The following is a 27,296-nucleotide window of genomic DNA, read 5'->3' on the forward strand; positions in this document are numbered from 1 at the left end:
TAATAGTGACATGTTTGAAAGGGACATAAAAAAAGGTCAAAGAATTTACAGCAAAAAAGTTCATATCTCAACATTTATTATTTATCACAACTTTATTTTTTGAAACTCATATTTTCATGCCCAGCAGCTTCTCTCATGTTGTGTTGTGATGGTCTGTTGGATCAAATCATTGTCTCCATCAAGTTTCTAACCTTGATGTCGTCACGCTGTTTTATGGAACCAAACTTCCTACAAACATACAGAATGAATCATTCAAAGTTCCTCTTTCACTTTTACTCAACTTCTTTATAACTCTTCAGTTTTCTGTCAGAGTGACAACAGTTCAAACAACAGTTACAACAGTGACTTACTGTCTAATCCCAAACCGTTATTATTGTTTACTTACATTTATTATTATTATTATCATTATTATTATCATTATTATTATTATTATTATTATTATTATTATTATTAATAATAATAATAGTAGTAACAGCACTTGGATTGACGCCCACAGCCCTGAAAATAACACTACAACAAGAGAAAACATAGGTACAGTTTAACTCACTAGATCTGTTAAAACGTTATTTAAAACGAACTCGAGGCTGTTTTAAAAACACCTGACAGGTGAAACACGAGCGTGTCCGTGTCCGTGTCCGCTGCTCCTGGCAGGAAGTTGGGCCTGTGTTCTGATCAGAGGGTAATCATCTCGCCTTCACACACGATCTTTGATCATCTCGTCCTCACACACGATCTTTGTCCGGCTGCTTCTGTCCTCCATCACCAGACGGTGAAACCACCGAGCAGCGAGCGGCAGCGGCGAGACGCGACGCCGCGATTATTACAAGTAACCTGGAAACTAACGCGGTTCTGTGGCCCGGTTCGGCTGGAAGTTTGGATTAGAGCAACTGGGATGAAATACCATTGAAAGCTGCGCCACGTCGGCGGGAGAAAGTGAAGAAAGAAGAAGAAAGGTAAGAAATCCTGAAGTTGATCCCAGCCTGCGGGTCTGACTCTGAGCCCGACTTTTGGGCTCCGTCTATCTGTTGGAACTAACGCTCTCCCAGGGCTGGAATGATTCGTGTTTGTGATTTGTCGAGTTCAAAATGTCTTTTTCATTTTAAACTTGAATTGTTTATATTATTGAAGCACTTCGTGTTTGTATGGTTGATGTAACCGACTATAAAGCATGGTGGTGGGAATAAGCTGACAATAATGATCGGGAGTTATGCGAACAGATTTTTTAAGCTCCAGGACGTAGACGATCCTTCTGGCTGCCGTCGTGGAAAAAAAAGTTGGTTTGAGCTCCGCCGCAGCGCGAAGTTGTTTTATTGTTGTTTAAAATCAGTGTTTATTATGAAAACAACAAAATCGACCTTAAATTATTATATTAACACAATAACAGTTCACCGTGGTGAAGTTTTCTGCAGTTATGTTTGTGTCCGGAGAGATTTGTACCGTTTAACGCCTGTTAGCCACATTCCTCTGTTAGCTAACTGCTGCACAGTTTACACTGCTCGTCTGTAATTACAGGAAAGCTTGCGGGTATAAAATACCAACATATGGCACCAACCTCAGCCAGATTATTAATCGTGACCAGTTTCGTGGTCATTGTTAGGCACATTGTCCCTTTTTAAACAGATGAGGTCCCTTTTTATAAACGAGCTAACGTTGAAGTTGTTGTAGTTTACTTCAGGTTAGCTAACTGTGTGTAACGTTCTGTGCAGCAACCGTGAGAGTTTATTGTGATTAAAGAGGAACAAAACCCTGGTTAACAAGAGCCTGCTCATAATTCTGGTGTTTTGTTACGTTCGTGTAGTTTGTTTCATTTAAACGCTGCTGGGTGTTAAGTTATTGTTGTCGAAGTCGTTAGCATCGTCGGCTAACTGAGCGTCACAACATTGTGTGAGCAGTTATCAGCTTTAATGTTCACATTGATCACAGCTGGTTTACTCAGACAGGATGAGTTCTTCTGTTCCTGGCTTGTGGTTTTGATTTGTCATTCTGAAGGTGTTTCTGTCGTTTCAATTCACATAAAGTTCATCTCCACGATTTCATAACAATATCTTTAAAGAGGCTGCAGTTTGTAGGAGAAATTCAAACTCTAAACAACGTTTAAATATTTAGTTATATAAACTCAGAAATATATATTCTTTCAATCAGTGAATAAACAAGCTGTCCCGGAACACTGTTTGAAGCTAGGCAGGTGGCAGGGTCCGCCACATATAGACACAGTCAAACAGTATGAACTGTGTCTTAAAGGTCAGTTGGATAATTCAGTTTAAGTCATAAACAAAGAGAGTCTGACTGTTCAGTTGGTTTAAAATCAGCCAGTAAACACCTTCCTCGATCTTTATCATTTCTTCAACCAATCCACAGACTGCTCCTTTAATTTAACCTCTCTCGTCTGATCAGAAACATCAGCAAGGAAATAATCAGACAATTAAAAGTTTTGGGGAAGAATTTTAATCAGAAAAGAAAAACATCTTCATTGTTTGACTGTCATGACTTAATAAACTGAATAATCAAACTGTGTTAATATGTGGCGGACCCTGCCACCTTTGTAGCTTCAGACAGTGTCCTGTGACCTTCTTTTCCTCTGAGAACAGCTGGTTTATTCACTGATAGAACAAAGTTTGTGATATTACCCCATTAATATAGTAAATATCAACTTTTTGTGTTTGAATTTCTTTCCCAAAGTGAGGCAGTGTCACTTTAACTGAAACGTATCAACATGAGAAAGATATGGATGAAACGCGTCTGTCAGCTGTGAGCTCTGTGCAGCAGGCGGATGGACTGGGACTGAATAGAAGATTGTAACTTGTATGTTTTGCTCCTAATCAGAGCTGAATGAATGAAGTCCTGTTGAGCTGCAGACGTCCAAACCTACTCGTCTTATTCTGCACACACTCCCACAAATGCCACATCATCAGGATATTAATAGTTTACTTGGTGAAAATGAAAATTGTGACGCAGAACTGATCACTTCTAGTCGCAGATCGATCACATTATCAGTAATATTGATCTCACTGTGATTTTTGAACATATCTTTGCCACGTTCTCGTCCAGATTTGCTCCCCTGTTAATTGTTGCAGTCATGGTGAAGTTTACCTCCACAGAGAGGTTGTTTGTTCTGTTTTTCTCCATGTTTCCACCCGAGTCAGAAAAAAAACCCAGTGTCTCCATCACCTCGACTCCACCAGGTACGCGTCTGCTGCATCACAGCTGACAGGCTTCACTGTAGTCTGTGTTAACTCCAGCAGCTCTGCTGCGTATCTGCTCAGGCCTGAGTTATGTTTCTCTGTGAAATGACTTCATTTTATTAAGAAATGAATCATTTTGTAATGTCCTGTTCCTGTTCCTGTTCCTGAGACCGTTGAACAAGTCTTTAGTCAATTCCATGTCCATTAAGCATTCATTACTATTATGTATGTTATTGTTGAATTATTCATTTTAAAACGTGATCTTAATCTTAATGGGGACAGCATCATAATGTCTGACATTGAAGTCCTTATTAAGCCACAGTCAGGTGCTGCTGACGCTGAAACATCTTTCTTCTTAATGCCTCAGATGGAGGCCACAGAAAATTAAATCCACAATTTGTTTTATTGGATTTATGCAAACTATATCCCAAAGTTTATCTGAAGATCATTCAGCGCCTCATCAGTGTGATCTCGTGTTTGTCCTCCACATTTAAATAATTTTAAACACAACAATGTCTCTCTGTGTTTCTCTGGATGGTGTTTACCCAAACCTACAGATACTAAAACGACAGTATCTTCAGACTCGTTTGATCAGATTAGATCAGATTTTCGTCCTCCATCACATATGGAAGTGATTCTTAAATATCGGTATGAACAGGAGGAACGATGACAGTCAACAGAACCTGTCTGTGTTCATCTGCTTTTTAAAGACTGCCTCCTCCATCCACACACAGACCAAGACTTCAAATGTCAACTTCTGAATGATGCAGCCAATTCTTCACCAGCATCAGAGCCGGTTGTTAGACAGACAGTGCGCCGCTACACTGAAAATTTCTGGGGAGAACCCTGAGTATCAATAAAGTATTTATTTCTGACTGAAAATGATTTGAGGCCTTTAAAACAGACACTGTGCTCTGTGACAGCTCTGCAGCTCCCTCCCCACGAGGGTGAGATGGAGAGTGTCATATTGGAGGGGAGGCGTTGTTAGAAATTAAAATCTGGTTTTATCCGTATGTCAGACAGCTGTACATTCCTCAGCCAAGCCCAGGATCTGTGTGACGGAAATAACAGGCTGCCTGAGTGACAGAGGGCGAGCCAGCTAGTCCACAACAACAGAGAGAGAGAGGGAGAGAGGGTTGAAGTGTTGTTAAAGACCATCCAATCCGATCTGATCAGAACCAGGCCTCCTGCAGCTCGGAGCTGTTGCCCGACCAAAAATGGATTTTTGGGGCAGATATTAGAGATGAAAAGATTCTGATGTATAGACACGTTTTGTTGCACGGTCCCTGTAATGTTGTCATCATCACTTGTGGCACAGCGATGTGACGGACGCCGGTGTTTTACAGGTCTTCTGCATTATCGTCTCTTATTAGACAACAGACACACAGATGTTAATGTATCTGTGAGAGGCAGATAACAGACGATCGCCTCTCTGTCCTCCTTCATCTCTTTTGCATATTAATGTTGGATTGTTTCAGTCTAATCTAAGGTTATAGTTGTGAAAAGTCAGATATTGACCTGTCATAGATATATTCTCTACGTAGTCATTTTTGACAATCAAGTTTATTATGAAACTGTTAAAATATTGTGTCTCTGTTACATCTCACTAAAGTGTTTCTATATCTGAGGGCTTATTGTGTTCATCATGAGCTCCGTTCACACACAGAATCTGCATTATCGCCACAGCGAAGGCTCGCCTTTACACCGCCTTCGCTTGTTCACACTGAACCGAGCTGTGGATCCAAACGAGGCGTGGCGGTACACATCATGATGTTGGGTTCTGTGTGTTAATATCAACATTAGAGCTGCACGATCTATCGTTTGAGCATCATCATCGCGATGTACGTTTGCAGTAGTCACATCGCAGGGCCTGTGAAGGGTACCTGATCCACCAATCACATTAGTTCTTATTCAGTGTGCAGAAGCAGGCCACGCTCCTGCACTTGGAGCGAGTCGCTGCTAACAACATTGAAAAATGAGCAACAAACAAGAGAAAATCAGACAAAACGAAGACTCGGTGCCAAAAAGAAAAGCAAAGTCAGTTATCTGGAATTATTTTGGCCACAAGAAGGATGATATTGACCAGAACACGTGTTCTGTGTCGACAGTGCCTTGCATCTGTTGCCACAACGAGAGGTAACGCAACTAATTAGTTTGAGCATTTACGTCGGAACCACACAGCTCAGTGCGACAAAAAGAGGTGAGATCAGTGCAGGTTCATTGTCCACAAGATAGCAGCAGTGCAGCATAACAGAAAGTGCTGTTAAGGTCATCTGATGAATTCTGATTTTTTCATATCGCAATATATATCGCAGGGTTAAAAAAAATCGCAATGTCAGTTTTTTCCAATATCGTGCAGCCTTAGTGTATCGGCCCGACTGTTTCTAATCATATGGATGCAGTTATGATGTGTTGTGATTGAGGTCCTGGCCCATCAAACATCCTGGAAAGTGACAAAGTTACACCTCCGGCTTTTCCACTTACACAGACGCTGTCTCGCCTCCAATTCTACCTTCGGATCAGAGCCGCAGTGAAACTGTCCCCCCTCTCCTCATCTGAAACTTTCACACAGATGACGAAGCGGATCGTCTGACTAACAAACGACAGACCGACAGATATTCAGGTGAAGTCACACCGACGGGCTGCATCTGGTGAATGATTAGAAATGGTGCTTGAAAAATGACATGAACCAGTTTAATTTTCCATTAATCATCATTTAGTTTCAGCTCGAGTAAAAGTGAAAATAGATTTGAAACGCACTCATTCATTTTTGTCCTGATGCTTTGAGTCGTCTGTGGCATCAGAACCGAAACAATGCTCAAAATCATCATATTGAAATTGTTATTTTATTTGTACTTTGCAGTGTTTGTCAAGCCTGTAAAAGGCACAGACAAAGATCCAGTTCTGCTGTAAGAGGACTTTGATGAGTCTCTGGTCTCGTGCCGCCCGTGTGTTGAAGCATTCATGGAGTTCTGAGTCTTCAGGACGGACAGAGGTTAAAAGATGCTGTCCTCCATCTATGGCTGGGACTGAAGCGTGTTATCTCTCTGACACTGATTGTAGGTCAGTTGGTGATTAGTCTGCCGGGGATCTCCTTCACTGCAGGTCTGTTCTCATGAGATGTACTGGGACCAGACCAGAGTCCAGTGTGGACCAGCTAATGCTGCTGAAGCTTGGCAGAAGCAGGACTGGACTGTTTCTGGAAAAATATACTGTCAGACCAAAAGAAAGACATGATGATTTGTTAAAGTGTGAGGCTTCACAGTTCAGTGGGCCAATCAGCTGATGTCTGGTCGGTGGTGTGATTCCTGTCTCGTGGTTTGTTGGAGGTCTTCACTCTGTCTTTTGTTGTCGGCCATGTTTGTTGCTGCTGGACAAAGTCTTGAAGTAATCCATCGACACATAGTTCTGTGGTTGGTGAACAAATGTATGTCACAGTCGGAGTTGGTGTATCTGTGTATAATAATTATTGGTGTGAGCGTTCTGTTGCTTTAGTGTTTGATTAATTAAAACTCTTCAGTGCTGGAAGACACTTAATCAGAGAGCTGACTGTGTCAGAGCCATGAGTGTCTCATGTAACAGTGGAACAGAGTTACACACACATTTGTCATATTGTGATTTATACACTTGTTTATCAGATACTGTGAATTTAAACTAATCCAGTGTTATACAGCAGTCTCTCCTGCTGTAGAGGTGTGAGTCCTGACCGACTTCACAAATCGATTTGAAGTCATTCGTCAGTTTCCAATGCATCCTGATTAACGGTGTGACCCAAATTAAGTCACAATCTCCAACTTTGAATTAAAAAATGTAATTGGCGATGCTGCCACGCCTCCATGTCACGTCCGGTCGGCTTGCCAAGCGGAAAAAAAACCACACATGTGTTGAAGTGCTGCGAGTCAACCTCCTCTAACTTAGCTACTAGCCAAGCCAGTAGCTGTTAGCTACAACCAGTCAAACGATAGCATGGTGTTACACCATTCCTGTTCGGCTCCCGGACCGTGGTCGGGAAGCACAGGGGAGGTGATTTCCTTCAGGGCCGAAATTTAGTTTTCACCTTTTGGATGAACCCTTTCACGTGTTAAGCTGGTCGGGAAATAATACCAGGGAGCTTTGCTGCATCCAGCCGTCGCCTTTATTCTCAGCCAGACTGCAGACTGTACTGGACTTTGTTGCTGTCGCTACTACAGCTACTGCTTTTCTTCTCCTTCCTCTCTCGCTCATTCACTAGTGTCCACACATACGCACGCTCCCTCACTGTCGCTCGCCCACTCACACCTTACACACCTTACACACACACACACACACACACACCTTACACACACACACACACACACACCTCACACACACACACACGCACACCTCACACACACGCACACCTCACACACACACACACCTCACACACACACACACCTCACACACCACACAACACCACACCTCACACACACTCACACTCACACACACACACACCTCACACACACACACACCTCACACACCCACACACACACACACACACACACACACCTCACACACAGCCCTATTCCTCTCTTACAACAATGGCAACTGCAGACCCATTGACAGAACTTTTTTTTCTTCTTTCAAAGTCATCTTTATTGCAAAAAGGGGTTTACAATTCAGATGTGACTTACAGAAAAAAAAACAAAAAAAAAACAGTTAATAATTCAGACGACAGCAATCTGCAATTTATCGAACTTCATGTTTTTATTCTGGATATCTGTGTAACGTGTCTGTACAGAAACATCTGCAGTAGGGCTGGGCGATAAATCGGCAAAATCGATTAATTCGAGTTTTTGGTTTAGGACGATTGTAAAAAATGAAAATCAAGTTTTTATTTAACTTGCTCCGCCGCCGCTCCTCATGGGCTCCCGTAGTTCATAGTGGCTCCGCCCCCCGCAGTGACTTTTCACTGAGAAACAAACACAACAACATGCAGCGAGCTCGTTCCTAACACGGCACCGTCTCGTTAGCAGTTTGGTTTTGTAGCGTCGGACCTCGAACAAACCACCGTCCGCTGCACAGTTTGTTCAAAGGCTGTTGTGACTAAAGGCAGCGGACCGACATTTATTTCAGCCTCTCAAACAGACGCATGATTCACAGCGGGACACATTTAATCATTGTGTCCCGTATGAGAAGAAAGGGTCCTGGTGGACAGCTGTTACGGATGCAGTCACGTTGCATATCGCTAAAGATATGGTGCCCGTATACACAGTGGAAACGCCGGAGGTTCATCCACATGCAGAAAATGTTCGACCCCAGGTTTGTGTTATGAAGCCACAACGAGCCTCGAGCCAGAGGAAGCAGACAGGCTCGTGTTCCTGGCCAACAATGTTTTAAAAAGACAGCCAGCACACCTGATGTCCTGCACATCTACCAACATGCAGTGTTTACTGTGCAGCATGCAGATGCTTCATTCAGTTTACATATCTTCAGGGATATTAAATACTATTTGTAAAAAGGCACCTTTTGCAAAATAAAGTATCTAATAAAAGTTGTGTTAACACTTTATCAACACCAATATGGAAACTGATCTGTTTTTATAATAGCAAGCAATCTGACATGTTAAATATGTTTACAAAAGCATTTGTTATCAAAAAGGGACACATTCTTTTCAAAAGGAAGCACTTTTATATTATTTTTTCAAATGAGTTTGAAGCTGCACTCTTTACAACAGCAGGGAGAATTTGTTTAGAATCATAGCATTAAAATAAATGCAATGCTTTTAATAATTTCTTTGTCATTTGAAAGTTTGTTCTTGAGAAGGATAAAAAAAATCGCTTAAAATCGTAAATCGAGTTTGGTGTGAAAAAATCGGAGATTCAATGTTTAGGCCGTATCGCCCAGCCCTAATCTGCAGCGATGTTGTTTTACTCCGCAGCTCTAAGGTGTTCAGCTCATAACTCAAAATTCAGTTCAAGACTTGTGATGAAGGTTTACAACTTTATTGAAACCGTCGACAGGCTGCAGACTCGTGATGATGCCTCTTCCGTCCTGATGTTCTTAGAACGGAGACACTTACACTCCTCTGTCATGAAGCTGTGGATTCAGCTCATCCATCACTGTGGAGGATGTGGTTTTTGCTGCTGTTGAAGTGTTTTAAGCTCCAGTTGACATGTTTGTCCAGTCCTATCCATTTGGGTCAATTAACGGGCAGAACCAAACAAACCCTAACTGAACAGTCTGTAGAATTCACAGCAGCTCTGACTCTGCAGCTTTACACACAGAACAACTTTAGTATCTTCAGGGTTTCCTCTGTTTTCACTGTCGCTCACTATTTCACCTCGTCTTCCTCATCTTTCTCTTTCTGGCTCCTATTTTCTGTTTTTCTGTATCAGCTAATTTGTCTTTAGTGATGCTTCTCATGAAAGCATGAATTTAAAAAGATCATACATAATGAGTCAAAGACCAAACGCTGCCAGTTATCAGCATGTGTCATGTTGTTTGTTTTGTCCTTTTCTCTTCATTTCATCCTCTGTTTCTTCACACCGCTCTTTCTTTTCACTTTACTTCTCAACTGGATCTTTATCCAAACCACTTCCACAGATTACTCACATTGTGTCTGTTCAGACTGTTTGACGATGATGTTTTGAATTTAGAAAATGTGATTTAAAAGCTGATGAGAGTCAAACAGGTCTTTCTTTCTCCTCTTCTTGTTACAACCTTTCTCTCTTCTTCCATCTGTTTCCTTTTCCCTCCTCTCCGTCTGCTCCTCAGTTTTCTCTCTCCTGGGAGTGTTTCTGTCTTGGAGGCAGAGCTCAGGGATCTCTCTCCTTCCTCTGCTCTATTTCTATCCTTCTCTCTGCCCCTTTTCTTTCCCTGCATTTTTTCCCTCCCTCCCTCCTCCACCTCTCCCTCTCTTGGAGTGTGTTTCCAGTCTCGGAGGCTGAGGATCAGATTACTCAGGGAGACTCTGAGGCTCTCTGGCAGGCGAGGTGGCAGTGGTGGAGGAGGGAGGGAGGGAGGGAGGGAGGGAGGAGGGAGGGAAGGAGATCAGGTTTCACATCTCCAGTGCTCTCCTCTGTCTGCCTCGCCTCCCTCCTCCTCCTCCTCCCCCGGCAGCCTGGAGACAGAGTGGCTGAGCCGGAGAGGAAAACATGCAATCCACCCTCCTCCTCCTCCTCCTCCTCCTCCTCCTCCTCCTCCTCCATACGTCCAGCCTCTCTGCTGCAGCATAGCAGATAAATAAAGGCAGTAAATGGGAGCTGAGCACACAGAGGTACGATTCTTCACCTCCTCCACCTCCCCCTCCATCCCTGCAGAGATATTTTATATCCTGCACCGTGTGTTTTCATTCTCCTGGATGTGTGTTAAAGGTGAAACTGCTGCAGGGAGACAACCAACGCTGAGGATCAGACCTGGACTCAGAAATCACTAAAATGTGTCTCTGGAAGTAAAAGCAGGAGCTGAAGCAGCTCTAACAGTGGTGGTGGCGGTGGTGGGGGTGGTGGGGGTGGAGGACTGTTACGGCTTCAGCAGCAGTAATCTGACTTTAATGGCTTTGTAGCTTGTTTGTTTTAGAGGCTTTTTATTCTGTTTTCTTTGTTTCAGAAGAAATGTTCTGTCTGTTAGAAATACGTTGTTTCTAGGGCTGCAACTGACCGTTTGTAGTTGAACTCAACCTGCAGATGATTTGATTGATCAGTTGTTTGGTCCTTAAACTGTTTATTCCTGGTCCAAGACTTACAGATATTCAGTCAATCACAACATATTCTACATCGCAGTATGACCAATTTAATTTTGTTCTTTAATGTTTGTTTGGTACAGACACCAACAGATGTTTGTTTCAGTAAAAATAATGATGATTCACACTAATCACAATCACATGTCTGTCAAAATCATCACAACAGGGCGTGTTGACCATATCGTGTGGGTCAAGTGTGACTTAACATTTTTAGTGGTAACATGCCTGATATTCAGCAGGTCAGATGAAAAAAGGTGACACAAAACAAAACCAGAGCACCAACACGTCCGCCGGTCCTGCAGGGTTCAGGTTACATCAGCTGGAAACAGAAGGTCAAATGAAAGCGAAGACATTTTAATCGTACCAGCGGTGGATGTAACTGAGTAGATTTTCCACAGTACTGTACTTGAGCACAATTTTGAGGTACTTTACTCAAGTGTTCATGCTAATTGGACACAGATTATTAGTTGTAAGGCGACTGATGACTGATATTTGAAGCTGATACATTTGCAAAATCAAAATTTAGAACAAGCAGTGATGGAGTGTAACTAACTACAGTTTAAACAAATACTGTACTTCAAGCTACCCTACTGCTACTTTATACTCTCCATGTAATTTATTTGATAACTTGAATTACTATAATTACTTTACAGATTAATATTATTTATTGTTAATTGGCTGTTACTTGTGACCTGATAGTGTTGTGGGTGGGACAGTGATGTTGGGCCACTCGTGCCACATGGCTCACACAAATAAGGCTTCTAGGGGAAATCAAAGGCCTCCTAGGGCCTTATCAACATTAGGAGTTGCAGAACAAAGGAACAGGACCAAGACCCAAAAGGTGTGAAAAATTGTAACTCAAGGTACGACCTGCCCCCAGTCCCTATTGGCTGTGAGCCAGGAAACTCGATGACGTCACTCAGAGTTTAAAGGTCAGGAGACCCCTCTGCACGTTGCGTTCCCCGAGAGCGTTATGTTGTGAAGAGACTCCGGTTTCATGCAACAGCTGCCGTAAGGTGCATTTGAGAAACGATTTTCACTTTGCTTGAGCTAAGCTTCAGTTCCCTCCTCGCTGGACGAGACTGTTTTGGTTTTACTTTCATTTTTGTTTGAATATTCGTCATTATTGTTTTGGATCCATAGAGGAACACTGCACAACCCAGTCGTTCCTCACCGCCTGCAGAAGGAAGAGATTATTTTCAGAAGGAGACGGAACCCTCGAGGTCCGGTCCTTCCATCAGGTCGACAGCGCCGTGTGATAGCTGCCTTTGTATGGAGGACCAAACCTGACATAAGTATAAATAAATAAATAAATAAATGCATAGATAAATTCATAAATAAATAAATACATAAATACATAAATAAATAAATACATGCATAAATACATAAATGCATAAATACATAATGCTGCATAAATAAATAAATGCATAAATAAATGAATAAATAAATAAATAAATGCTGAAATAAATGTATAAATAAATAAATAAAAGTATAAATAAAAGAAATGCTTTTTATTTATTTCTGTATTTCTGTTCACCTACATTTAATTATTTCTGTATTTCTGTGTCCATATGTAAATGAGGAGGTAGGAGGTCCTAACCTCAGTCAAGAGCATGATTGGTCAAATCGGAGAGCCAGACGAAAGCAAACGATTCCTGATCTCAAGCCTCGCTCTCTGTAACGTTGTAAACAGCTCCAGTTAGCTTAATGGCCTCGACCAGTGTGACAGGTTAACTGGCGTTCATTTTAACTTGCGAGGGTCCCAGATGTGCTGGTGGTGTGGTTTGAGAATCCTGTCTGGAGATCCATGTCCGCTAACCAGGAAAAACATTCTGCTCATTGCTCCAAGTCATGTATACGTGTATTCGTTTTGACGTGGCTTGAACACTTCTATCCACACGGAGAAGCCGGGGCTGCGACTTGCAAACCACTGCTAGACGAGCGCTACAGAGCACAAATCGTCCAAAAGTGCATGTTGTCGGTCTCATATCTTTGTTGTGAGTCTCTGTACTCTTAAACAACTCATGTGTGGAACAGTATTAAGCATTTGTTCACGCCGAGCGGCTCGAGAGCGGCGTGGACACCGCTGTTAGCAGTTAGCTGCTAGTTAGCTTTTAGCTGCTCGCTGTAGCGCTAAGAGCATAGCGTCCAGGTTAACTGTTGACACATGTTACCATCGAGAGTGAGATACATGTCTGGGCTTTCCTATGAACCATTGTCGCTACTGGTGTTTGTATCACAGGTTGATCTGGACGTCTCACGATTTGCCACAGCTGATTGACCTCACACTGAGCTCGGGCTGGATGTCAACGTACTCTGCAGACTGTTTGACCAGCAGGCTGTATGACAGTGTACTGTTTTCACACCGACTTAGCTTCAGCTTAATAACGATGTATGCGGCTCAGAACGATGGCTTTAAGCGACCATTTGAACAGTGCGGAATGAAAAATACCCGATGGTAACCGGTGTCACCAGTAGCCTGGACGCTGCGCTACAGCGAGCAGCTAACAGCTAACATAAGAGCTAACAGCGGTCTCCACTCCGCTCTCGAGCCGCTCGGCGTGAACAAATGCCTCAGCCTGTTCCAGTTATTTGAGAGTACAGACATTCACGACAAAGATATGAGACCGACAACATGCACTTTTGGACGATTTGTGCTCTGTAGCGCTCGTCTAGATACACATATACATGACTTGGAGCGATGAGCAGAATGTTTTTCCTGGTTAGTGGACATGGCTGAGGACCCCTCTCTCTCCAGACGGGATTCTCAAACCACACCACCAGCACACCTGGGACCCTCGCAAGTTAAAATGAACGCCAGTCAAATTCATAACTAAACCAGAGCTACATGAACAAATGTCAACAACTGCAGCTAACAGTTAGCTGAGCGGGCTTGCTGGTAGCCAGCAACATTCCAGTGCAGTGTACAGGAATCAGCGCCGCTAGTAAGGCAGAAGTAGTAGACCCTCATCGAGCACACTCCTGTAACCAATCATGCTCTTGACTGAGGTTAGGACCTCCTACCTCCTCATTTACATATGGACACAGAAATACAGAAATAAATACATGTAGGTAAACAGAAATACAGAAATAAATACATGTAGGTGAACAGAAATACAGAAATAAATACATGTAGGTGAACAGAAATGTAGAAATAAATAAAAAGCATTTATTCTTTTATTTATACTTTTATTCATTTATTTATACATGTATTTATTTATTTCAGCATTTATTTATTTATTTATGCATTTATGCATTTATGCATTTATTTATTCATACTTATGTCAGGTTTGGTCCTCCATACCTTTGTCAGCTTTTCGGACGGGACACACACTAGTTGCAACGAGCGACCAGTAAGAGGCTACCGTTTGGGCAGAAACAGATAGTATATAGCGTGTTTTTTGTTGTTGTTGTTGTTGTTGTTGTCCTTACTTTTGTTGTGAAAGGACCGCCAAGTCCTATTTATGGTCACTGTACTGTATGCTAACTGTGTTATTATGCTTGCTAGAAGATCATTCAGGCTGATCCACTCTGTGGACAGCTCGTGTAGTTTTGCTGACATCACAGTACGTTGTATTCCAGCTCAATCCGCGGACGATAAACGAACATCGATTCGCTTGCCGGCCGTTGTTTGAGGGAGAGACAACCGCTGCGCACCACACGGTTGTTGTGTTATTCTTTGTTGTCTGCTAAACAGCTTCTTTCTTTTTACTAACTTACACACACACGCACAGTAACATACACATCACACACACGTAGTCGTATGAGCGAGCTGTTATAGTCTGAAACTATAGTTAATAACACTGCTATAACATAAGACACGTGTGTCTAGCGATAGTCCCTTTATTGACTTCAGATTCGGACTCCTCTCAGTAACCAGATTACCTTTTTGGGACTGTGGGTATTATCCCTCTAAATTCACTTCGCATCCCCCCTCCCTAGCGGCGCCTTCAGAGAGAAGATACAATCATTTCTAAATCATTTCATTTTATTGGCTGTGGGACACAAAAAGTGCCGATGTGAGTGTCTGTCCCAATAATCAATAATTGGTCTATTCCTGATTATAATATCCACACCCAAGAGTTTGTTATATATATCTGTGAATAAAGGGCAGAATACATGCAGATACTGATGTCTTGGTCGGCTTCTAGTACTACTTACCACTCAGTTTGTTGAACTAGATTATTTTACTGCACAAAACACTGAATTGCCAAAGACAAAGAACCTATTTTATAACACCACATCGTCCTCTGCTCTGACTTGAGTTGAAGGTTGAAGGAAGGTCGAAGCAGCCTCCATGTTGACCGTCTCCAGTGGCTCCAGTTGTCCTTTAATGGTATTGATCTCTGCTTTAAATACACCCGGCCCATCCCAGTGAATAATTCAGATCAGCTCACCGCAGCAGAGAGAAAACCTTCCTTGTTCTTCTAATGGAGGAAGTGGATGAAGTCTGGCGCTCTGCATGCTTTGTCAGACTCTGTTTGGAGTCAAACCTGCCGTCGACCTCCTGCTGTGAAAATGTGATTACTTGTGGCCATGTGCGATTTGTGTGGTCATGTGACAGCGGTGGACGGGCCTGCATTCCTACAGAGTTCACAGATGTGAAGGGTTCACCAAACCTCAGGAATGGAATCAGATGTGGTTCTAAAGAGATCACAACAGGACGGAACAAGGCCTGCTAGTATTATGACTGCAGTAAATAACTGGAGCTGTGATTGGCTGGAGTCGTGTCCAGTGGTTATCTCTGAGAGGTCAGTTTGGTCCTGATCTCAGGATCATGTGGTATCCCTGGAGGTGGACTTGGTTTTCCGCTCAGTGATCCCTCTGACGTGATACTGGCCCCTGATCTCCATCCTGACCCCAGAGTCCTGATCCCCTGTCGACTGGCCACTAACAGAGCCGTCTCCTCCCACCGCCATCAGACTGAGATGTTCACACACTGTCAGCTGATGACGTAGAAACCCTACTGACACAACGTGACCACAGAGAAAGAAGTCTTAATGAAGGGAGCAGCCAACTCAACTGTTGGGAGAGAAGACATTTGGTAGCAAGCTGGTGTGATTTACTACGTTTGTCTTGTGTCTCTGAATCTGCTGTTTCCTGTTGGTCCTTCAGAGTCAGACTGATGAAATGCAGTCGGTGGTTTTATGTTCTTGGCTGCAGCCATGAGGAAGAAAAATATCAGCGATGGCGGAGTTTTCCCACTCTGCCTGAGCGTCTGTGAAAGCAGCAGTTCTCCCTCCCTCCCTGCGTCCTCCTTTCAGGTCTTTATTTTCAATTAGCTCTGGCTGCATGTTGACTTTGATGGCATTAGTCTTCCTCCCAGCCTCCACACTCGTCCCTCTGCTCTCGTCTTCCTCTGTTGGTTTTGTGAAAGCCGCCGGGTTTAACTGCTGAGATCAGAATCTGAGCGCTTCGCTTCCACTTCCTGCCAGCCTCCAGCCCGCCGTTCATGCACGCACGCACGCACGCAGACACACACCAACGTGTGCACACAGACGTGCACACACACAGTATACAGGACATCATCTGGTGTTTCCTAGCAACAAGTTTCTGTAATTGGACTAAAAACAATGTCTGAAATAGATTGAAGAAAGGAAGAAAGATTTTCTCCTTTTGTTCTACGTCATAAGGTACATCAGTAAATACTCCACGTTGAATTACAAAGTGCCTAAGTTGCTAACGAGTGTCTGAATGAGAGTACAGAGGTTGTCGGGGACATTAAACGTCCTCACAGCGAACACGGAGACTCATCTACTCACTAGTCCGTCTTTACAGGCCACTTTAGTTACACACTGTTCTAACTCTGACTTTACAACTTGTACACTGATCAGTTTATAGAAAACCTGGATAGTAATTGTGCAGTAAGACTCTTAGTGGTGGAGACGTTTCAGTCATGTGACCGTGATGTCGTCTGTTTGTAGCATTAACTTTAACATTAGCTTCTTACTGCTACACATTTGATTTAGGCTTTATGACTCATTTGTGGCTGTCACAGAGATTATTTTCAGTAATCCAAAAAGAAATCTCAGAGGATTTTTGTTGAGTGAACATTCAGGGTTAGCTGACGAATTGATTCATCTTTAAAGATACATTAACGAATCGGAGTGCAGAATGAGTCATGTGACGTGTAGATAGCCGTCACAGCAGTGGAAATATTACAAGGAAATATTATTTGAACCCAACTCAATTCAGGCTGAAATAAGTTGTCAGAAAATCTTATGTCCATAGACTATAATTAGTGATAATCTATATTTTGTTGTTGATTTACGTCTCAGATAATTGTTTTATCTAAGAACTGGGATGCTGAGACGGTTCTGTCCACCAGAAGTCTCAGAACTGACTTCAGTTTGCAGTAGGGATGTAAATTTAAAGTAATTAACTTCCCTGCAGAATGAGTGTGTTTGTTCTGCTTGTGTGTGTGTTTATGTACCATCACAGCCTGCATACCTGTACCTGCCTCTCTTCCGTGAGGAGGACTGGTTTCACAGCTTTTCTGTCAGACTCTGGTTTCCATGCCTTCGTCTGACACGCCGCTCAAAACTCTGGAATTTACCTTCAGCGGCCTCGGAGCAGTTTGTACTTAAAGACAGATGAGGAAACTTTGACTTTGGAACGAGTATATGAAAGAACATTTGATACATTGTAGTTGATGAACGATTGGGAAACCAAAACCAGGAAAGTCTTTCTTCTCCTGCTCATGTTTCAGGTGTTTTGTCGACTGAGATCAGGTGAAGTGACACAGCTGTGTTCATTCTGTAACTCACATCACAGCTGCCATCAGATAAATCGGTGACAGCACGGAGTTGTCGATGATGTTTTGTAACCACCAGACTTATGTGTGAACGTGTTGAAGACAGAAAAGGAAAGTGTGAAGAAGAGGCCAGAGTGCAGCAGCAGATGTTCCTCTACTTCCTGTTTCCTTTAAATAGACACTTGCGCTGGTTCAGAGTATAAACAGCCCGCAGCGCGGCCGGCGCTGCAGAACCACAGGGATCTCTGGGAAATCATCAGCACGGCGGTGTCTGACTGTCTTCTGCCTGTCTTTGAGTTGAAATTAAATGTACACAAGTAAAAATTGTGTCATACTGTAAACATCTCCTGGTATACTCTCGGATACACTGTGGAACAGATCCGTTGAGGTCAAAGGTCAGCAGGTCTTCACACTCCTCACATGTCTGCTGCCAAAACTAACACACTGGAAACTGTTCTTAACAGTGTGTGTGTGTGTTGTGTGTTGTGTGTCTGTCTGGGTGTCCACCTCATGGGAGGAGTAACAGCAGCAGAGTTATTATAGAACAGATGAGGAGAAAATAGATGTCCGGAGACGGGGGCCGAGAGTGGTCACGAGGTTGGCAAAAAACAGCTGCTGCTGTTCTGTCCAACTCTCACACACACTCAGACACACACACTCAGACACACACACTCAGACACACACACTCAGACACACACACTCAGACACACACACTCAGACACACACACTCAGACACACACACACACACCTTGTTTATGGATGGAGAGGCGTTGCCAAGACAAAGAGACAGACGGAGGGAAAAACAGATCGTGCTCTCCCACACGAGGCTGAAGTGAAACACAGCTCTGCTTTCAGTCCAGCAGTTTTCTTGTGAGCTGATGAATTCTAACAGCTGAGTGGAAACAGTCAAACAAATGTTAAGTCCTAAATATTGCTAAAACCAAAATGTTATACATCCAACAAGAAAGAGGAACACTGAACACAAAGTTTTACACCAAATCTAACAATCAGTGGAAGATTTATGACAGTCATCAACCTCATATTATTCAATACTTGTCTAATCATTGAATCAAATATCAAAACTACCCTCATTCATTTCTTGTTATTGATCTGTTGTCTGTGAAGTGCAGCTCAATAATAGAAATGGTTCAAACATTTGGTCACAGAAGTTAAACTCCAGTTTTCTTGTAGCTGCAGCTTCTTACCAGCTGGAAGTCTGTTTATCAGTCATGATTTATCTTTGTGACATCTTCACTTGTCTGAATTTTAATTTTGGAAAATGAGTTGTGAAGGAAAAGATCGTGGGAGGACAGAGAGAGAAGAGAGCTTTTATTTCCAACCACCAACAACATCCAGTCAAACCTTTGACATGTCAAAACTATTCAGATAATAAATCAATGATCATTTCAGTTCAGCTGCCTCACTTTTACTTTCTCTATCAATGTTTCATCCTTTATTCTTCCCCACCATTTTTTTTTCTTTACAAAACATCAAACCAACCCAACTACAACCAAATGTTTCCATCAGCTTTATGGAAAGCTTTATGAGCAGACGATCAAATCCACACGAGTAAAACTGAAACCGTCATCGTCATTTTTTCCCAGCTACTAACTTTTTGAATTGAAATGTCTGTCACAGCCACCTGGTGCTCCGGGTGAAGTCTCCACAACGCTGGTTTGTCTATTCAGACCTAAAAAATACTGAATTAAAGCAGCAAATCTTCTAATGACACCGCAGGGAGAAATACACAGCACATAACTTTAAAGATTATTCTGTAATCTGGATGGTTGCTGCTCACTTTGTAGTTATTAATTTTGATTGACAGTGACAGTTTGACTGAACCAGAGTGATCTATAGTTCATTTACATTTCTGCTTCCTGGGTGAAGAAAAGATGAAGTGCTCAAGAGAAAGTGGAGGATCAGTGAGTCACTGCTGAACTGATAATAATAAGTACACAGTATGAATACACAGTGCACAGTATAAGTACACAGTATAAATACACAGTGCACAGTATAAATACACAGTGCACAGTATAAGTACACAGTATAAATACACAGTGCACAGTATAAGTACACAGTATAAATACACAGTGCACAGTATAAATACACAGTGCACAGTATAAGTACACAGTACAAATACACAGTGCACAGTATAAGTACACAGTGCACAGTATAAGTACACAGTATAAATACACAGTGCACAGTATAAATACACAGTGCACAGTATAAATACACAGTGCACAGTATAAGTACACAGTACAAATACACAGTGCACAGTATAAGTACACAGTATAAATACACAGTGCACAGTATAAATACACAGTGCACAGTATAAGTACACAGTATAAATACACAGTGCACAGTATAAATACACAGTGCACAGTATAAGTACACAGTACAAATACACAGTGCACAGTATAAGTACACAGTATAAATACACAGTGCACAGTATAAATACACAGTGCACAGTATAAATACACAGTGCACAGTATAAGTACACAGTACAAATACACAGTGCACAGTATAAGTACACAGTATAAATACACAGTGCACAGTATAAATACACAGTGCACAGTATAAGTACACAGTATAAATACACAGTGCACAGTATAAATACACAGTGCACAGTATAAGTACACAGTACAAATACACAGTGCACAGTATAAGTACACAGTATAAATACACAGTGCACAGTATAAATACACAGTGCACAGTATAAGTACACAGTATAAATACACAGTGCACAGTATAAGTACACAGTATAAATACACAGTGCACAGTATAAGTACACAGTATAAATACACAGTGCACAGTAGAAGTACACAGTATAATTACACAGTGCACAGTATAAGTACACAGTATAAATACACAGTGCACAGTATAAGTACACAGTATAAATACACAGTGCACAGTATAAGGACACAGTATAAATACACAGTGCACAGTATAAATACACAGTGCACAGTATAAGTACACAGTATAAATACACAGTGCACAGTATAAGTACACAGTATAAATACACAGTGCACAGTAGAAGTACACAGTATAATTACACAGTGCACAGTATAAGTACACAGTATAAATACACAGTGCACAGTATAAGTACACAGTATAAATACACAGTGCACAGTATAAATACACAGTGCACAGTATAAGTACACAGTATAAATACACAGTGCACAGTATAAGTACACAGTATAAATACACAGTGCACAGTATAAATACACAGTGCACAGTATAAGTACACAGTATAAATACACAGTGCACAGTATAAGTACACAGTATAAATACACAGTGCACAGTATAAGTACACAGTATAAATACACAGTGCACAGTATAAGTACACAGTATAAATACACAGTGCACAGTATAAGGACACAGTATAAATACACAGTGCACAGTATAAGTACACAGTATAAATACACAGTGCACAGTATAAGTACACAGTATAAATACACAGTGCACAGTATAAGTACACAGTATAAATACACAGTGCACAGTATAAGTACACAGTATAAATACACAGTGCACAGTATAAGTACACAGTATAAATACACAGTGCACAGTATAAGTACACAGTATAAATACACAGTGCACAGTATAAGTCAGGAATCAAACATGAATGTTTTATTCTGACAGTCTGGCTGCCTTGCGGACAGCTTCCTGTTATCAGGCTCTATTAACGTCTCCTCTCTGGGTGTGAATATGAACTCTCTCTCCTGACTAAAGAAAGCCTCCTTTGAGGAGCTCAGTGCTGTCAAATAAAAAGGCTTCTGTGTCGGAGGAGACGAAGAGGGAGGAGGCTCCGCCTGTCAGCCACGCTGCTCCACTTATCTCCTTACAAACAAACACCAGGACGCCAACACTGATCTGATGATGGAGCAGAGGCATGACTGGGAATCTAAAGGGAGGGCGCTCATTGGTCCACGAGGGTTCTTCTGTTCTGTGTTACTGTGAGAGTACTCACACCTCACAGAGTTCGTCTCTGTCTGCTAAATGTTTTAAACCTTCAAAATCAATTCAACAAATATGAAAAGTTTCTGTAAATCATCATATTGCTCAGTCAACACTAAACCAATCAGCGCCCTGAACAGATGACAGCCAGGTGTGTCCCATCATGCACCTTGTCTTGCAGTCCTTATTGTTGTTATTGTTGTGCATCGTGCTCTTATCTTGAACCAGCCGAGTTTTAGTGGTCGGTGGCAGAATGCACATGTCCGTCAGGTTCATGGTCCTGTGAGGATGTTCACGTGTTGGTTAGTGAGGTTCCACTGATCTTTGTGTGGATTTGAATGAATGACAATTCCCCTTTGAATCTCAATGGACAGCTGCATCCTCAACATCAGTTTATTGAATTACATTTTCATATGTACACAGCTGCCGGAAAGAACATCCTTGGTCTTTAGGGATTTTTACCAAATTAGGCCCAAACATCCAGAACATCCGCTTCGACTGAAGGATGATCTGCTTTGATTTGGGGGATCAAAGGTCACATTTTTAGCCGTTGCTCATCAATTCATATGATAATTAAGACACAATTTTACACAAATGTCAAAGAGGATAACAATTAAATTATGGTTTTATGACAACTATGACTTTTCCAAAAGGTCAAAGGTCAACTTCACTGTGACATCATTATATTCTGTGAAAAACATTCAGGCGGTATTTCTAGTTTTTGATCGTGGTCACCTTCTCTACACCTGCCCGGTCAAGTTCTTTTTATCTGATTAGTAATGTTTAATCAAGAAACAATTGAAAGATTAAAGGAGAACGAAAATAATCATCAGTTGCAGCCCTAGTTTGCTTCAAAGACTGTAACTGAGGATCGTTCTCTTTATTGATTAATCTGTCGAGTCTTTTCTCAAATAGTTGTTTAGTTCTTTGGTCTAAAAAATGTTTATCAGTGTTTCATCCTCAAGTTTTTCAGTTTTCTGTCAAAGAGGATGAAAGAAACCAGAAATCACACATTCCAAGACAGATTTAGAGAATTATTGAAACTGGTTAATCCATCCTCAACATTAATGTGAGTGCTGACATATAATTGATTAATCACTTCATCACTTGATGTTTGTTCTCATGTCGGCTGTAGCTGAAGCTGGTTCTGCTTCTGGTCCATGTGGAGGGAAATGACTGATGAACATCATGGAGATGTAGTTATTAAAGCATAACAACTTGTATTTTTGTCTCTGACAGACACTGCATTTCCCATGGAGTCGTGCACTGACACACACGCTGATCGCCATGAAGCCCCCAGTCAGGTATTCTCACACACACACACACACACACACATGCACACAGCTCATGCTGCAGTCAGTGTGTAATGTCTGCAGGATGTTTATTGCGGTCACATGAAAAACATTACTGTTGGCTCTCTATGCCTTTTAAAACACACACACACACACACACACACACACACACACACACACACACACACAGAAAACATAAACATTGTTTTTTTTGTGGATGTGCAGCAGTGATTACTCCTTAACTTGATTAGCTGATCCCCCTCCCCCTCCTGCTCTTTGAGGAGATTAACTTTTGACCCCTGTGGCTGAAGTCAGAGCTGCCCAATCAGAAGGCTTCCTGGCTTTTAATTGCAGGCTCTGATTGGGTCATTTGAGCTGTCATCTGGTTTGATTAATAACGACAGAGCAGGAAGAGCCGTGATTACAGGTGTGTGTGCGTGTGTGCGTGCGTGCGTGCGTGCGTGCGTGCGTGGTGTGGTCATATCTTCATGTGAGGAAAGTGTGCGAGTGTAATATTTTATCTTTAACTGAAGCTGCAGCTGAGGATTGTTCTGGTTGATGTGTACTGGTCTCTCACAGTCGGGTTGTTTATCCTGCGTCCTCAAAAAATGTGCTTGTTGGTGGGGTTGGTATTGGTAGTGTTGACCGTGTTGGTGGTGTTGGTGGTAGTGTTGCACGGTTAACCGATACTAGAAAGGTACCGCGGTACCCAGCCGTTAAAAACAATACTTTTTCACGTTTTATTAGTATCAGTACTTTATGAACTTGGTGCGACAGCGGGGCAGCGCATCTGTGTGCAGCTTCTCTCTGCTTCCTCACTGCCTGCAGCCAGAGTGGGCGTGGTTTCACAGTGACGGACAGTCACGGAGCGAGACAGGCATGGCTGAAAGTGGCATGAGTGCTCCTGCCGACCGTCCTAGGCTTGTTGAAGAAGCAGACGCACGGAGAGAAATATTGAAACAATGTAAACAACGCTTTAAATCCGTAATGACCTAAGGAGCCAACATGTCCAACTCGGCGAAACATGTAGCTGACAGACATGTGGACTGGTTCAAAGAGTTCAGAGAGCTGTAGGTTAGCGATAGATAGCATTAATATCCCTCGGATGGAAGTCAAGCGAGGTTTTTTTTTTGTAACAAGCGAACTTTTTTTACCATCAGTTGCACGAGGCAGTCGGGGGTAAAGCTAACTGTTTAACAGTCCGATGTGGTTCCACACATCTCTGTATTGGGGGTGGTGAAAAAAATCGATTATTGATTAATCGCCATTATAATATTGACGATTATGATTCAATTATTAAATTTCCAAAAATCGATAAAAAAAAATTATTATTTTTTTTTTAAATAGTAATACAAACTGGAGTCCTCCTCTTACTGGCTTCCGCTACTTGGTCCACAGTCTGGAGCCAAGATATGTTATTCCATCCCGGAGCTTTTTCACACTTAAATCGATTCCAAATCTTTACAAGGACACAAACCTTTCCGTGTCCCTCAACTCTGCTCACAGGGTAGCAATAACCTGCGATGCCTGGACATCCAGAGCTACAGTCTCATATGTGACCGTTACACAGGGGCGGTTCTAGGGGGGGGTGGGGGCAACAGGGGCCAGTGCCCCCATAACTCTGAGTCTGGACCTCCCTGTGGCCCCCCGACAGGGAGTCTGCATCAATAATACAATGACAGATTTCTTGTAAAGATTTTGTTTTGAAGGGAAAGACAGAAATAAAGTGTCTCAGCAGTTTACTACCCAATCAAAATTGCTGAAATTGTAAACACTGTTTTGTCTGAATGAAGGATTTATCTTTTTTTCCGGGTTGTCTGTGCCCCCTAACAAAAAAGCCGGCCCCAACCTGGCTCCCCTATTAAAACTGGTCTAGAACCGCCACTGCCATTACAGCTCCTTATGTCAGCAGTTAATGGAAGCTAATGTCCTACGTACTTCAGACGAGAGCTATGGATGATAGCCACACAAGCGCAAATATGTTTGAGTTTCTCAAAGCAATGGCAGACGAGTGGGGAACAGAGAAACACGCCCTGGTTCTCGTCACCAACAATGCTTCTAACATGAGTCCAGCTGCTGAGCTTGGCAGCTTTCTTTTAACAGTGAAACACTACATTTAAAACAAATTAAAAATAATAATTTTGATATTACAGTTGCACTATACAATATTGAAGGTGCTGTGAGGTGTTACTCCAAAGATAAGTAAAATAATTCAGCAGCTGACTGATGTTAAATGGAAGATCAATAATCGTTAATAATTGAAAATCGAATCGATAATCGCTCATAATCGAAAATCGATTTGTAATCGAATCGAGACTTCAATAATCGGAATCGAATCGGGAAATTGGGCCGATTAACCACCCCTACTGTGTATGCAAACGCAACGTTCACACTGGTAACATCAACTTTACCAGAACATGTGCTGGTGTTCTCAAGTATGCTGATCAACAACACCACTAAGTCAATCAGTACTAGTAATATAATCATAGCATGTACATTTGTGTCAATAATTCATAATGTATATTGTAATTTATATTATTAGAATATGGTCTGATTAGAGCACAGACCTCCACCAGGTCTGGGTCAGTTGTGTTGTACTTTATTGCACTAATGTAGTTGCAGGCTAATAATCCAGGGTTTGAACTTTATCATCGTGAAATGCAAATTGCTAAATTCCCCTTTGTGGCATGAATAAAGTATTATCTTATTTTATGAATTGCCAGACTTACAGTTAATGTCATTTATGTTCATTATTTTTATGCTGAATAAAATTGTAGTTAACGTGCTGTTCATTTTTTTCTACTATGGAAAATCAGGTTATTTAATAATCTCTGAGAGCAAACATGACAAATGAACAAAACAAGAAGACACTTGTCTTCTTGGATACAGAGATGCTTGTAACCAGATTGGCAGCTGAGTTAAACAGCTGCATAATCATTTCATTGTTGTTCTAACAGGTTAAGTAGCTATAAAGCTCAGCAACTTTTACAAAAAAAGTTGTTTTTTTTTACTGTGTTTTAATAAAAAGAAATAAGTCATTTTAAGTTTCACATTCTGTCATCTAATATTTTTCTAATATTAGTTTTCCGCCGTGGTATCGTTTCAGTATCGGTATTGAGATATTTTAGGCAGGTATCGTATCATAATTTTGGTATCATGACAACACTAGTTGGTGGTGTTGGTGGTGTTGATGGTGTTGGTAGTGTTGATGGTGTTGGTAGTGTTGGTGGTGGTGTTGACTGTGTTGATGGTGTTGGTGTTGTTGACTGCGTTGATGGTGTTGGTGGTGGTGTTGACTGCGTTGATGGTGTTGGTGGTGTTGTTGACTGCGTTGATGGTGTTGGTGGTGTTGATGGTGTTGGTAGTGTTGATGGTGTTGGTAGTGTTGGTGGTGGTGTTGACGGTGTTGGTGGTGTTGATGGTGTTGGTAGTGTTGATGGTGTTGGTAGTGTTGGTGGTGGTGTTGACGGTGTTGGTGGTGTTGATGGTGTTGGTGGTGTTGGTGGTGTTGTTGACTGCGTTGATGGTGGTGGTGGTGTTGATGGTGGTGGTGGTGTTGGTGGTGTTGTTGACTGCGTTGATGGTGGTGGTGGTGTTGATGGTGGTGGTGGTGTTGGTGGTGGTGTTGGTGGTGTTGTTGACTGTGTTGATGGTGTTGGTGGTGTTGTTGACTGCGTTGATGGTGTTGGTGGTGTTGTTGACTACGTTGATGGTGGTGGTGGTGTTGGTGGTGGTGTTGGTGGTGGTGGTGTTGTTGACTGTGTTGATGGTGTTAATGGTGTTGACCGTGTTGGTGGTGTTGATGGTGGTGTTGACTGTGTTGGTGGTGTTGGTGGTGTTGGTGGTGTTGATGGTGTTGACTGTGTTAGTGGTGGTGTAAGTCGGCAGTGTAACACACCAGCCGTGTGCTGTACAGCTGCACATTTAGATCCAGGCTGTGTTTATTTGGAGGTTTTTATCTGAGAATCTTAGAAAGTCTTGAAATGTTCCTGAAATCTTTCTTCTTCTGTTCAAGATCTTCTTTATACCGATATTCTTTCAGTTGTATTTTATTTATTACTTTTATGTTATTAGATGAAAGACAGTTCTACTTGTTGGAAACCATCTTTTAAGTAGTTATATTTCTGACTATGGCTGCACAATTAATGAGATATTAATCATTTATGACAATTAATATTGAATTGATATTATCAATGCCTTTTGATGACGGTAAACAAACAGCATCTTGTTCTCCTGATGGAAGAAAACATGTTTGTCTGGTACAGAACCAAAATTAAAATGCAGTAATTATCTCAGCCACTTCATAACTCTCTCAAATATAATCACAATATGATTATATTTTTTTACCTTTCACTCATTCTGCAACTCGACCCAGCTGGTCATTTTATCAACAGTTTTCATTTAGTATTCATCAG

General features: G+C 41.9%; 1 protein-coding gene across 2 annotated transcripts in view; it reads left to right on the forward strand.

The window, feature by feature from the left end:
• Nucleotides 1–738: 738 nt before the first annotated feature.
• LOC115596459 (bone morphogenetic protein receptor type-1A) overlaps nucleotides 739–27,296 on the forward strand; it is a 59,309-nt gene continuing 32,751 nt past the window's right edge. Inside the window, exons 1-2 of one of the 2 annotated variants that reach the window (XM_030441590.1) lie at nucleotides 739–953; nucleotides 22,829–22,893. The gene's annotated coding sequence lies outside the window, so the exon portion shown is untranslated. The remainder of the gene's footprint in view (nucleotides 954–22,828; nucleotides 22,894–27,296) is intronic. The other variant, XM_030441589.1, reaches the window with a different exon arrangement.

Source organism: Sparus aurata, chromosome 15, assembly GCF_900880675.1.
Source record: "Sparus aurata chromosome 15, fSpaAur1.1, whole genome shotgun sequence".
NCBI classification, from domain to species: Eukaryota; Metazoa; Chordata; class Actinopteri; order Spariformes; family Sparidae; genus Sparus; species Sparus aurata.